This window comes from Bubalus bubalis, chromosome 23, assembly GCF_019923935.1.
Source record: "Bubalus bubalis isolate 160015118507 breed Murrah chromosome 23, NDDB_SH_1, whole genome shotgun sequence".
Classification (NCBI taxonomy): Eukaryota; Metazoa; Chordata; class Mammalia; order Artiodactyla; family Bovidae; genus Bubalus; species Bubalus bubalis.
Window position 1 is genome coordinate 34,974,789 of NC_059179.1, and position 15,080 is coordinate 34,989,868.

General features: G+C 43.7%; 1 protein-coding gene across 22 annotated transcripts in view; it reads right to left on the reverse strand.

Moving 5' to 3' along the window:
• The window catches only part of ABLIM1 (actin binding LIM protein 1), a 329,328-nt gene that overhangs the window by 81,882 nt on the left and 232,366 nt on the right, over positions 1–15,080 (reverse strand). The window contains exon 1 of one of the 22 annotated variants that reach the window (XM_044935308.2): positions 6,756–8,950. The exons of 20 other annotated variants lie outside the window; for them this stretch is intronic. The gene's annotated coding sequence lies outside the window, so the exon portion shown is untranslated. One more of the 22 variants, XM_044935307.2, reaches the window with a different exon arrangement.

Sequence of the window (15,080 nt, forward strand, 5' to 3'; positions counted from 1 at the left end):
GAGTTAATACACAGCAACGCACGCTGATGGAAGGACTTTAATGAGAAATGGTTATGAAGTGCAAAGGCAGGAAGAACTTTCAATAACTACAGCCCACACCACCCTTTATTAGATAGTCCTGCCCCAATGCTTAGCCTGCAGAAGTGTGCGTGCATGAAGGGTGGCTAATTCCAAAAGAAGGGCTTACAGCAGGTGACACTGTTCGTGTAATGTGCCAGGTCAGGAGGGGGTGGGGGAGAAAATCATGCAAGACCACTGTGCTGGGGAGCCGGGGGGCACCACAGAGGGGGAACACTTGGTTAGATTTAAAGGGAGTAAGAGATTACTAAGCAGGTAGTCCCCAATGCCTCCCTTCCTTGCTCCTCATGCATTCATCCATCTAGCCATCCACCATCCATTTATCAAGCATCTACCTACCTTCCACGAGATACCATTTCATTTTACTTTACCGAAGTAGAGTTGATTGACAATATGGTGTTAACCTCTGGTATACAGCAAAGTGATCGCTGTGCTAAAGTCGCTTCAGTCTGCGACCCTATGGACAGCAGCCCACCAGGTTCCTCCGTCCGTGGGATTCTCCAGGCAAGAATACTGGAGGGGGTGGCCATGCTCTCCTCCAGGGGATCTTCCCGACTCAGAGACTGAACCACATCTTTTATGTCTCCTGCACTGGCAGGCAGGTTCTTTACCACTAGAGCCGTTCTTCCGATTCTTTTCCGTTATAGGATTATAGGTTATTACAAGATATTCAATTTACTTCCCTGTGCTATGGGCTTCTCAGGTTGCTCAGTGATTAAGAATGTACCTGCCAATACAGGAGACACAGGTTCGATCCCTCGGTCGGGAAGATGCCCTGGAGGAGGAAATGGCAACCCACTCCAGTATTCTTGCCTGGAGAACCCATGGACAGAGGAGCCTAGTGGGCTACAGTTTATGGGGTCACAAAAAGTAGGACATGACTGAGTGACTGAGCATGCATGCCCTGTGCTACACAGTAGGACCTTGGTGTTTCTCTATTTTATATAAGGTAGGGTGTATCTGTTTCCCAAGCTCTTAATGTATCCCTCCCCTCCCCTTTCCCCTATGGTAACTATAAGTTTTCTTTCCTATGTCTGTGCATCTGTTTCTGTTTGTAGATCCAATTGCAGATCCTATTTTAGGTGCTGGAAACATGGCAACACCATCGAGCCACGGGTGACAGACAATGACGTGTATACAAAGAAGAATTTCAAATCATGGGGGGAAAGTGCCATGCAGGGCCAGGGGATACAAGATAACCCTGGGGAAGAATGTTCCAGGCAGAGGGAACAGTGAGTGCAAAGACTCTGAGACTGCAGGAGAGAGTGCCTAAGGGGCAGAAAGCAAGCTAGTGAGCTGGAGTGAATGGGGGAAGAGATGTAGGTCATCAAGAGCAAGGGAGCAAAAGCTTAATTGCAGAGGGCTGGCTAAGCCAAGATAAGGTTTTACAGTAGGTTTTTACAGTTCTGAGGTTAAAAGTCAAAACAAAAAGTCCACTCAGGCACATATTTTTTTTTTCCTTATGCTTTAAAACTCTTTTAAAAACACAAAGAAAGACTGGAAATCTGCACCACCACCACCCCCCTGACCCGGCCCAGTCCTTTGGCCCTAAACTTAGTTATATAAGAACCAACACCTTTTATCTGTTGCCAGAACCAGATACACTTTGCATCCTAAACAAGTTGCCAAAACAAAGCAGAACGCTGGGCTAAAACTCTCTGTTAGAGGATGTTTTAAACTGTTCAAAACACACTTCTCTACCTTTTCAAGTGTGTTTATTTGGACAAGGTATACGGATATAAGCACGGATGCAAGGAGCCAGCTGTGGGGCCCCAAGACAAACCAACACAATTATTATCTAGCAGGAGGGAGAGATAAAAGCAGTCTGAAGTGTAAGCAAGCATTTCTGCTTCATCTAATGTTTATGAGCCAAAAATGACCTCCGTGTGAACCAGCAATGCTGAGAAGGACACAGACACGTATTTGTCAAAGACAGATGGACTTGGTGAACAAGAAAAGCAGTGGGGTTTGTTTTCTCTTTTATTCAGGCCCTCTCGCTGTAAGGTCACAACTTAACCCTGGGCAGCTTAAGACAGTGGCTAGACTCATTCTTGCCCATTTAGACGCATACCAGAGGTTCTGCTTTAAAAAAGGGAGCTGGGCAATATTATGTGGTAGCTAGGGAGGGAAGGGAAAATGGATACATGTGTATGCATGGCTGAGTCTCTCTGCTGTGCATCTGAAACTATCACAACATTGTTAATCCACAATACTCCAATATAAAATAAAAAGTTAAAAAAAGAAAGAAAATGAAGCTGGGGACAGTCCTTGAATCTCAGTATTAAGAATATCTTGGGCTTTTTTACCTACCACCATTTACATCCTGCATATTCCAGACACATTTCAAGTTATTTGCCTCACCTGGACACCCCACAGCCTGATACCTAATTCAAGAAACGTGGGCTCTTTTAAGCAGCATCATTCTAACTTCCCAGTAGATATTTCTAACTCTCTAAGACGTCATGCTCCAACACATAGAGCATATAAGGCTTTTTTTTTTTTTTTTTTTTCATTTGTGATCTACATGCTCATTTGACTGGATAGTTTTCTTGAAAACAAAGAGAATGGCAATGCTTTGCCTTTGGATCAAGTCCTAGGGATAGTAATCTCTTACTGAAACCACAAGGCAGCTTTAGCATGTAGGGCTTTGAATATAAGAGCAGAAGTCTAATTTCTGGGCTTCATGAAGAAAAATTTATTAAGTTCTCCCCTTTAATTTTACAACCCCCAGAACCACTTTTTCTAAATCCTTAAAAGACTTCCTGGTAGTCCTTCAAACAGTAAAGGCTGCTTGGATGGGGACCGGATTTCTCCTTTTGAAAAAAATACATAGACCACTCGGACAGGACCCAGGTTGTAGACATGTGAGCTTTTTGCAGACCAAGCTCCCAGGTGGTCTTTTCAGGAGAATCACTGACATTCACTTGTTTATTCATCATCTACTGAGCAGACAACATTGGTTGGCACTGTTCTGTTAATACATCCTGGTGATAAAACGGGCCTAAATACTAATGTTCTCTGTATTCACAGATCTTAGGTCTAGTGAATGAGGGGGTGGATTTTTCAAATAAGGAAATGCTTTCAAGAGAGTACAAGGTGTTGGCTACATAGGTACCTCCAGGTAGAGCTAAATGAAGCTTTTGTTTTATAATGAAACGCAGACAACACCAGGGGCCGTTCCAACCCCATCACCAAGAATGACTCCAACAAGCAGAGGTGTTTCCTGATAAGCTCAACCAATGTCAGGCTCCACCCTTAGCCCAGACTGCGGGGGAGGTTCCCTCCCAGAGCGGCCTGTGGCAGCTACCTTGTAATGTACTATGGTGTTTAGAGCATCTCATGATGTTCTTAGAGTAATGCCAACAAAATGTGACATTATCACTTGTGTAGCAAAGCTGTTTAATAAGATTATAAAGGTATACTTATAAAATTTAAAACTATAATTGGAGCCTAAGTCCACCAAAAAAAGTGAAGTAGAACTAAGCAAAAATTTTGTTTTGTCCCAGTATTTGTTACAATTTCATTCATTTTTGTAATCTGTTGACTTCTGAGGGCAAACAAACAATAGCATATGCAGAAAGTGTAAGAAAACTTTTAAATGGAAAATGTTCCAGCCATTGACTTTTTTGTTATCTGTAAATTGGAAAAAGGCTGTGACTATTTTATTTCATTGACAAAATGAGACCCAACTCTCAGACAACCATGAAGTTTGAGACTCGCTGGTTCAGGGTGGGAAGAACAAAAGAAAAGGAAGCATTACAGGTTCCAGAAGAAACACCAAATAGGTGTGCCCAGATTTACACAAAGCTCACATATCAAAAAAAACCTGTATTTACAGACCTGATAAGTTCTGGGTAATTATTTGCCTTATAAAATGTGCTATGAGGTTCTTTTTTTTTTAAATAGTACATTCCTGGGATGCACTTTTAGAGAAGTTTGATCAGGAATTGTATCAGATGTATTTTTGTTGTTGTTTAGTCGCTAAGTTGTGTCCTACTCTGCGACCCCATCCATGAACTGCAGCATGCCAGGGTTCCCTGTCCTTCACCATCTCCCAGAGTTTGTTCAAACTCCTGTCCTTTGAATCAGTGATGCCATCCAACCATCTCATCCTCTGTCACTCCCCTCTCCTCCTGCCTTCAGTCTTTCCCAGCATCAAGGTCTTTTCCAGTGAGTCAGCTCTTTGCATGAGGTGGCCAAAGTACTGGAGTTTATGTGTGTGTTAATTGCTCAGTCATGTCTGACTCTTTGCAATCCCATGGACTGTAGCCCCTGTGGCTGATTCATGTTGATGTATAGCAGAAACAACACAATATTGTAAAGCAATTATCCTTCAAGTAAAAATAAATAAATTAAAAAAATAAGGCCTACAAAGGCCCATGAGGGGAGAGGCTGGGAGCAGAAGGATGTATACCCAGAACAGTGCTTACCCCAGCTCCCTGACCCAGCCCAGGATGTGACCTCAAACAAAAAGAAAACAAAGACCAAAATGCAGGACAAAATATTTGTTCTGTTCCTGTTCTTTTGATAAACACCCTCCCTTGGGGTCACGCCTCCCCATCATGGTCCTCCCAGTGGGTCTCAAAAGTGTTTACTTAATGGTTCTCAACTGGGGGGTGATTTTGCCCCACACAGAACATTTGGCAATGTCTGGAGACACTTTCAGTTGTTGAGCTGGGGAGGGAATTGCTACCATCATGGGTACCAGGGACGCTGCCAACAATGGACTCTTCCCCACAACAAAGAATCATCCTATCCAACATGTCAGTGGTGCTGACTTGAGAAACCTGGTACATAGGGGGCAAAATCATGATCGTCCCTCTAGACAGTTGGTGTGTGAGTCCTGAGTATTTTGGACTTTTCCATAAATTAGGCTTCCCTGGTGGCGCAGTGGTAAAGAACCTGCCTGCCAATGCAGGATACATGGGTTCGATTCCTGGGTCGGGAACATCCCCTGGAGGAGGAAATGGCAACTCACTCCAGTATTCTTGCCTGGAGAATCCCATGGACAGGGGAGCCTGCTGGGCTACAGCCCATGGGGTCACAAAGAGTCGGACACGACTTAGCAACTGAACAACAATCCTTTTAAATTAACTACTATTTATTTGGAGGGGAAATCTTGCAGACCTCTGCTGTCATGATATGATATTCCCTGAACCAGTTGGATAAGCCACTGATACAAGGGTTAAACTCAGTGACACAGGAAAACGCTGTAGGAACCCAACTGAAAACAGTCGGTAGAAATGGGCATTTGCATCTTGTTTCAAAGAGGCTGGGGCCAGGCCTCACACTTAGTCTTAAAACAGCCTTCTCAGAAGTAATTTATACCAATGAGCCGTGGCAAATTCACCTCTTCTGTAAGTCCATCATGACTCAACAAGCCTTTTGATCCATTGTAGAATGGCAACAGTATTTTAATTAGTTATTTTCACTTACTTGTCAGAACCTGTTTGGATAATCTAAATAACTTCACATCCTCTTAACATACCTCCAGAGACTGTCTCAGAGAAAACAGGCTCAATTTTCTCTTAAATCCCCAATACCAGTTAAGGGATAGACGAGGTTGCCATGGCAACCCCACTCCTGCTGACTTTTTGGCTAGACTCACTTTTTTTTTTTTTTAACCTTTCCCAAATCATAAATCTATTTCTTTCACGGTTAAGAAGATTCTTCTTGTCTCCTTCCTTCTTGCGCACTTTAAAACAGCTTTTTTTTTTTTTTTCCTCAAAAATAAACTTTGGAGCATGGTTTGATTAATAACTAGGTTTTCAGAAAAACTGTTTGCATTAGAATAAGGCAAGAATCTCTCGATTTCTAACATTTCCTGCCCAAAGATGGTCAAGAGAGACCACAACCAGGCTCTTTCAACCTGTAACAAAATGTGAATAATATCCAAATGTTTTACTTCCTCATATTCATTCATGGGAAATTTCTTAAAGAAAAAAAAAATACACATCTATAGTAACAGATAAATTGACTCAATTCCTCTCACTCCTTAGACCACCGGATCCTCTATGATTCTTAAATTCTTTCATCTCAAATATAAATTTCATGGAGCTCTACAACTACAGACAATCAAACAAAACACTCTGGAAAGCACAAACATTGTTTGTGCCTGAAAAAGCACAAACATTGTTTAAATGGTCAGTAAACTATTCCTCTTATTCAAATAACCCGCCTTTTCCTGCTCTTTATTACTAGATTTTTTTTTAAGCTCCGTAGTTTATTTTGCATCACAAGCAAAAAGTTAAAGCAAAATGTCCTTCAGACCAGTGCAAGTGGTCTCCAGGGCCGGCATCCTGCCCATCCCATCTGGAGGACCCTGGGGGTCTCCGATGTCACCCGGGAAGCCGGGCATTTCACGTCTGCCCTGCAAAGCCAAGGACACCTCCAGCAATGTCGCTTTACCTTAAGCCCGGGCTCCTTTTCTTCTACTTCGGTTCCTGGCTGTTCTGAGCAGGGAACTCCTCTGGGCTTCAAACCCACAACACTGCCAAGAGGCTTGTAAATGCCAGACCTCAGCCCGCGAGACCGGGGCTCCCTGCCCGCCTGGGGGACAGGAGCGAGCTCCCCTCTGAAGGGAGACGAACGAAACCTGTGCGTCTCCGGAGACACACACCGGAAAAAAGAACAGACTAAGCCAGGCGTTCCCACCCTCCCTCTCCCGCTGCACTTACTAGTTAAACACACACAGCCACCACTAACGGACCAGTCCATGTGCCTGAAAAAGGAGGGGGGTAGGTTTTCTTTCTTTTTTTTAAACTGCAGGTGGGGAAAGTACCATTTCTACACATTCACCCACACCTGTCTGCACCACTGATCTGACAGTGATTGTCCCCGAGGCAGAGGCTTGCACTAAAACTAGAGTCTTGTGATTTTTAAGTTTCTTTCTTAGATTTGAGAGGATGGAAAGATACACAACCATCAAAGAGCCTCTTCTCCCAAGTCACCGCAGCGGATACACACTGTATGGCACCCTTTACACAAGTGTAATAAAACACAGTGCAACTTGATTTTGGTTTCCACTTGTTATTCAGAATTTCAGAATGTTCTTTTTTTTTTTTTTTTTCAGAGAAATGTGATCCCTGCCCCCAAACTTCGCTTATCAAGTTTCCATGATTCATGTTGTCGGTACATTTCATCTTGTGTTCCCCATTGCAGCAAAAATTATTAGTACCTACATTCCTGGTACTTTACACACCTTACCTCACTGTCCAAAAAATCTACAGAAATCCCGGGTGAACCCAGCTCTGCATATTTGTAAAGGAACAGGTGGAGCCCGAAGCCTTCTACCAGGCTAGCCCAGCCCCTTTTCTGAAGCCTTTCCTTAGGAGTAAGGCAAGACTTGTTACGACTCTTGTCATTTTTAACAAGACTTAAGTGATTTAGGGGAATTTTTCATAGAGATTATTTGCTCGTAAAGATCAGCTAATAAAAAGACTTTTGCGTGGAATCTAAATTGGTTTGGAAATAATCCCAAACACTGATGAAGAAATGTAAAGATTTCAGCAATAAAACAGTGCTTCTAAAATGAAGAGGAAGCTACTGGGTTACACATTATAATAACTACAGGGGATTAGCTAAATTTCTAGTGCATTTTCCTTCCAAGAAGCCTTCAGGAATGTGCTTTCTCCACACCCTTGTCAGGCCAGTTTCTGTAAGTTTGATCTGTAGCCCCCTGGCCCTACCAGAATCACCAGAGCATGCTAACATGCAGGTTTCCAGCCCCAGCTTGGGCCCCTAGAATCACTGAGTGAGGTCTGGTCATCCATACTTTAAACAAGATATCCAGGTGATTCCAGAACATCAACGCTTGTTTGGGATATTAATAGGCAGTCCACTCTTTGTCAGAGGAGGGAAGGAGTCCTTCCTTACAAAGGAAAAAGGGAAACCCAGCCAGCCCCCCAGGCACAGGACTAGAAATACTGAAACCTAAGAACTGGGGTCACTGCCCCCCAGACTTCATCCTCGTCTACTCTCCCACATTTGGAGTATCATCTCCTCTTTCAGACTCTATTTCTTTAGCCATCTCTACATCTTCCAGGATGGAGAGAAAGAGGATGGTTCATCTGCAAATTGACCAAGCAAATTTCCAATTGAAAAGGGTTCCAAATCACCAGCAGATGGACTCAAAAGTTTCAAGAAGCCTGCCTGATTGGGTAGCCCTTAATGAGCAATAATGAGGTGCCTTTCCTGTCAACCTGACTAATCTACATTCACATGGATGTGATTACGGGAAAGAAAGTGAAGAGTAAAGAACTGAAAGGTGAGCAGAGGGGTCTGCTGGATGGAAATGTTCTCAGACTGGACTGTGATGATGGTTGGGCAACTCTGCGAATTTACTAAAGATGGTTGAATCGCTTCACCAGGGTGAACTGTAAGGGATGAAAACAAACGTGTTGCTAATCAAAGCGGCAGCTGGTTAACATGTGTTCCAAAGGGCCTCCGTTTATATAAAGGAGCTGATATTGGAGCACTTACAATTGCAGAGGCTAAGATGCCTCTTCCTCGTCATCCCAGATACTGTGTAGGGCCCCATCTAGGCAGATGTGCTGGGCATTATACAGAGCAGTTACACAGAAAAGACAAAAACCCCAGGAGGCTACAGACCACACTCAGGTGGATATAATAACCAACACTGACAGGAGAAAGACCGTGGGCATTTATTTCCCACTTGAGGGAAGAGAAACTGGTAATTGGTAAGATGGTGAGGAATGTATGTCCAAAGAGTATGTGAAGGCCACGACAAAAATCAATAACGGGAAAAACAAGCATTCATCAACAAATCTTTATTTCGTAGTTGTTGCTGCTGCTATGGCTAAGTCGCTTCAGTCGTGTCCGACTCTGTGCGACCCCACAGACGGCAGCCGACCAGGCTCCCCTGTCCCTGGGATTCTCCAGGCAAGAACACTGGAGTGGGTTGCCATTTCCTTCTCCAATGCATGAAAGTGAAAAGTGAAGTCGCTCAGTCGATGCTTTAAATGGAGCAGGAAATGGCAACCCACTCCAGTATTAAACAGGAATACAAAATACTTGCTAAAACAGTGGCAGGTTGAATTTACAGGCATGTAGATGTCAATAGGAGATTTAAGAAAATTTCAAAAGAAAGCATCAGCATTAGTATCAACTTGTGCATCTTAAATAATCACAGACTTAACTCCACCAGAGAGTAAATGATGGGGGTGAGCCTGAATCCATTCAGACAGGAAGTTATGAGCTAATTTAACGTACCATGTGTGTGAGTCGCTCAGTCGTGTCCAGTTCTTTGTGACCCCATGGACTGCAGCCCACCAGGCTCCTCTGACCATGGGATTCTCCAGGCAAGAATACTGGAGTGGGTTGCCATTTCCTTCTCCAGAGGATTTTCCTGATCCAGGGTTCGAACCCAGGTCGCCTGCATTGCAGGCAGATTCTCTACCATCTGAGCCACAGGGAAGCCAATTTAATGTTCAAGGCTTTTACAAAAACGTGTTTCTTTATAAAGGAAGAAAACAAGAAAAAATTCTTGAAGCACTGTATGTTAGACACAGGTGACTCATTTATAATCTGATTTAAGTCTTTAAGAGGTAAAGATTATCCATATTTTACAATATGAGCATGCTGAGGCTCAGAGAGTTTAAGCAACTGGCTACCCATTGCTCGGCTCTAAACGTAGGTCCTGTAATCAAATCCTGGTGTGTGTGGCAGTGGCAGTTCTTTCTACTAAGCACACTTCCTCTCTCACCTTACCTAAAGCCACTTCAAGCTCCAGAATTCCTCATCCTATGTTTCCAAGATGCCTCCAGCTTTGCGTTTACCTGCAGGGCCATGAAAAATTTTAGGTGGTTTATAAGCCGTTTTCATTTGCAAGGCCAGTCCAAAGTGTCCTTTTGGGAAAGGGATTAGTGAACCAGTTCATTTCTGCCAGGCTGGAGAGGCACCAGCCCTCACTGTCACTCCTCCTGGCACACTCCAAGCAGGTCCATCTGCTGGAATTGGCACAGCATCCCTCACAAGACAGGAAGCCGTGAGGTCCAGGAAGAAAGCACGTTCAGGTGGAAAACAAGAGAGGAGGAAGCCTGTTCCTAGTAGAACAGGCAGAAGGGCCACGTCACTGCCTGGGCCAAGGGGACTCAAGGCGCCCATCTGCCCTGGAGCACTCTCCATCTCCTGGACCACGTGGACTGTTTCACATCCTCACCTAGAGAGAACGGAAGTTGTCCTAGTGACCTGAAGATGGCACCATGCTTCTTTCTCTCTCTCTCCCTCTCTTTCCCTTCCTCTTTCTCTCTCTCTATAGCTGCTCAGGGTCTTAGTTGCCAGGACCCAGGATACTTAGTTGCAGCATGTGGGATCTAGTTCCCTGACCAGAGATTGAACCCAGACCCCCTGCACCTGGAGCGCAGAGGCTTAGGCACTGGACCACCAGGGAAACTCCAATGGTTCCATGTTTCAATATCTAACCATCCCCCACCTCCAGTTGTACATTTGCTACAAGAGACTAAATGGACAAAATATAAGGACACAATGGAGCCAAGGTAACTCAATATACTACCTTTTGCCTGAGTTTTCATGAATCCAGAAGCTAGTGATCATTTCTTGAGACCTGAAGGGTTGTCACACTCCTCCCCACCCCCACCCCCACACCCCCTAGAGACAAAACCTGGATTTCAGGAGAGGGGCTTGATCTGAGCATAGAAAGCCCATCTACCATCAGCCAGGTGGGTAGATCCAAGAGGGTTACAGGCATTTTCTAATAGGGATGACCTTTCAGATGGAGAAATGGATTCAGGTGAACCCACAAAAGTCAATGTACTTCATAATTAAATTAATAACGCTAGTCACAGATGGAAAAGATATAGTATTTTAATTTTTCAAGCTTACACCCTGACTGAATACAAAATTGATTTGAAGTGGAAAACGGCACACAATAAGGATGCAATTAAACCAAATGGTAACATGAAAATAAAAGAAACAAACAAGGTAGGAAAAAAGTGACCCAAGACGTCAGTCACAAGAGCAAATGGAGATAAACTGCTCGCTCTCACTTGCCTGTACCTACTCATTCCTCAAGATCCAAAGCTGACTTCTAACAATTGACAAGGATCTTTTAAACTCCAGGTCATTTGTGATGTGTGCCTCTTACTAGGCCCTCACACAACTGTGGGCCCCTAGTTATCCTGTGTACTGAGATATGTTGTCAAAGACTGAACTCTCTTGCTGCTCCGCCAAGAAAAGGTCATGACAATTACCTTGGAATTCACTGAAGGTCCCTGTGCAGGGCAGGTGAAGCACCTGGAATCGATCCCTTAGAAGAAGGGGTATAGTGGTGAAGGAGATATGAACAGAGCCAGGGATGGGAACAGGTGGGGAGCAGCAGGAAGGGGAAGGATGGGCGCTCTGAGTCCATGAGAACACAGACACATAAGCTTTCTGCGGCTCAGGATGTGCTGGGTCCTGGAGAGGAAAATGGACAATTCTGAGGGGTCATCACATCTGTGCTCAGAACAGTGGCCAGCCCAGAGACCCTTCCCATCACTGAACTTGCTGGCCACCTGTCTAGGCAGGCTGCCTCTCTGCTGTTGGGTTCTAGCTTTTTTTTTTTTTTTTAATTAGAGTATAATTGCTTTACAGTGTTATTAGTTTCTGCTGTACAATGAAGTGAATCAGCTACATGTATAAATCTATCCCCTCCTTCTTAGACCTCCTTCTCCCGCTCCCCAAGCCCACCCATCTAGGTCATCACAGAGCACCCAGCTGAGTTCCCTGTGCTATACAGCAGGTTCCCACTAGGGTCCTAGCTATTTCTAAAGTTCAATACCACCACTAAGAATTGTCCTCACACTAAAGATGCTGCAATAGCTTTGGGTACTCTTGGGCCCTAGGGGTGCCCTGGACCCTGATTCCTAATTTTGAACTCAGACACCCTATTACTTTTAGAAATGTATGCCTTATCTATCTGAGAATGAGTCCTGAATCTCACATCTTCTGTGGCCCCTAAGGCAGGGCCACCAGCACATGCTCAGTACTTCTTGCTGATTTCTCAGGAAGAGTCACGTTCCCCGACTTGGTTCAGCTGTCACCCCACCCCCACACTTCACCAGCAAGAAGCTAAACTCTCTGAAGTGGAATAACACTGAAAAACAAAACATCTTTTTAATTCAAAACACAAACTCTCTTCAAAATGTCATTTCCGGAGAAGAAAGCCCTTCCGTTTGTGCTGGCAGAAATGGGGTGACTTTTTAAAATAAATATCGAACCTTTACTGCCTGTGAAGAGTCTTCTGTTACCTTGGCAACATATTTCCTCTTATCATTAATGGAGGACAAAGTGGATAACTTTGGGTGAATCAGAGAAATTTTCCTCCAACCATTTGTCATGTCAGCATGCTTCTTGTGCTCTACTGGGCTGATTCCTAATCTATTAATGATGCAGGGAATCAAATATTAGCACCAGGTTATTATCTGCAAATAAGATATTGTGGCCAATGCATCAAAAACCATACTTCGAACTTGAGTTTCCTTTCCCACGCTGGGGAGATTATATGTTAATCAGGTCACACACTATGATCAAGGGCACAGTTCTGTGTAATGACAACCTATAAGCATGTGAAGGAATGAAAGTTTAAAGCCCACAAAGGAAAAAAGCTCACAGACACTCTGGCACGAAGACATTTATTGACTTGAATCTCTGTTCTTGTCCCTTGCACGCGTGTGTGCTAAGTTGCTTCAGTCATGTCTGACTCTTTGCGACCCTATGGACTGTAGCCAGCCAGGCTCCTCTGTCCATGGGATTCTCCAGGCAAGAATACTGGAGTGGGTAGCCATTCCCTTCTCCAGGGGATCTTCCTGACCCTGGAACTGAACCTGGGTCTCCTGCATTGCAGGCAGATTCTTAACTGTCTGAGCCACCAGGGAAGCCCATTCTTGGGCTTTACCCACTTTCTAATAAGTGAAACTATCAAAGACTGGAAGAAAGGACAGAGAGAGAGGAGAAGGGACTAACCTGGCTACTAATTATGCTAAAGATTTTCATGCCTTTATTTTCAAATCCTGCAGCTCTATGAGGGAACAATTAGCAGCCTCATCTTACAGATATGGAAACTGAGAAATACTGGATTCCAACTCTCTATCATCTTGTATATCTCTGCACAGATGGATAGATGTATGTGTATGTATATCTGTCTACTTACCTACCTACCTACACTGAGATATCCACATGCCATAAAATTCACCTTTTTAGAAAAAAGTGTACAATTCAGTAGTTTTTAGTATTGATTGATTCACAGACTTGTGCAACCATCACTACTAAGAACATTTCATCACCTCCAAACAAAACTCCAGACCCATTGACAGTCATTTCCTTCTCCCGCAAGACCCAGGCAACAGCCAGACGACTTTCTGTCTCTACAGATTTTCCCATTCTAGGAATCATCTAATTGGTGATCTTTTATGACTAGCTTCTTTTACTAAGGATATTTTCAAGGTTCATCCATTCTGTAGCAGGTAATCCGGACCTTGTTCTTTTTTATTGCTAAATAATATTCCATTGTATGAATATAGCATATCTTGCTTAACTCATATTTAAGATGAAGCCATTTCTGCAGTTTATTGTTAAGTTCTATTTTAAATTAGGAAAAGTGACCAGTGTTTGCCTATATTGTAATGGCCTCAAAGCTCTTCTTGACTCTCCATGGAGCTCTGGGGCATCCTCAACCAGAGCTCTGTAAACAAAATGTGTTCCCTTGCCTGAGACAGCACCATCCACCTACAATTGTCTCCATGGCCCAAGTTAGGTGCCCTTGTGGAGCCTCCAGCTGAGTAAAGAGGGCAAGACAGAATAAGGCGTGACTATGTAGAAACGCCACAGACTCTGTGCACAGGGTCCCTGACCTTCGGCAACATTTTACACAGGAATAAAGGAAACCAAAGCAGCAGCAAATGTTTACTGCCCTGAAAATAGATATAGCAAGGCCACTCATCAGATAGACTTTCCTCATCTCACCAGGAATTGGTCCTTCTGTAATTTATTTCAGGAGGCAATTTAGTTACTTGTTCTCTGTAATGATTACTGCCACACGGATCATGAATCAATGTGTGTGTACGTGTGTGTATGTGGGTGTGCATATATGTACATATGTGTTTCTATCTTCTGAGAATTGAGGCTTCTAATCATGGTTCAGTTACCAGTCAGCCTCCAGGTCTCCAGCTCAGCAGCCTCATCTGTAGATGGAGGTCAGTAGTAACTGCTTTCATCACTTTACAGGCCTATTGTGAGGATCAAATATTTACGAGATCACTTGTAGATGTTAACTAGTTTTATTATGCAAAAGCATGCTATTGTGGTGGTTCCCTCTCCACCAGGGCAGAGACCATCTGACTCAAAACGTCTAATATTACTTGATTCTTTTCCCTTCCGTGATCCAGAAAAATATTTGGGTCCACAATTAAGGGGAAGGAGGTACAAATTCCTGGGACCACAGTAGGAATGAGAAGAATGCAATTAGTTTTCTGCCTGAACATGGTTTATCAGCCTTGCTTGCATTTAAGGACATGCACAGAACAAGAAAGGAGGGACTTCACCGTTCAGTCTGTCTTTGCAAATTATATGTTCAATGGTGACAAAAAGACCGTCCGCCATGCAAGTGCCCTGGAACAGCTTATGTTTCCTCTCATTAGATAACAGGTGAGCCCAGACCAAGACCTACTCATTTCAGAACATGCTTAAAATACAGCAAAAGGAAGGAAGTGGATGGGACCTCCCGTTTGTAATGTATATTAGTTTTACAGGAACATCATAAACATTTGTCCTTGGGCTTTATGAAAAAGGAGTTTTAGTTGAAAAGTAAACAAAGTAAAAACAAAGCAAGATAAAATAAAGCCACCATTTTTAATCCTTCAGAGAATCAAGGGAAAGGATTTGCTGAATCACGTGGTGAGAACATTCGCTACACTGCCGGGATCCAGCAGGAAGGGTCTAAAGCCAGCCTAAGTCCTGTCCTTTCGTCCATCACTTCCAAGTTA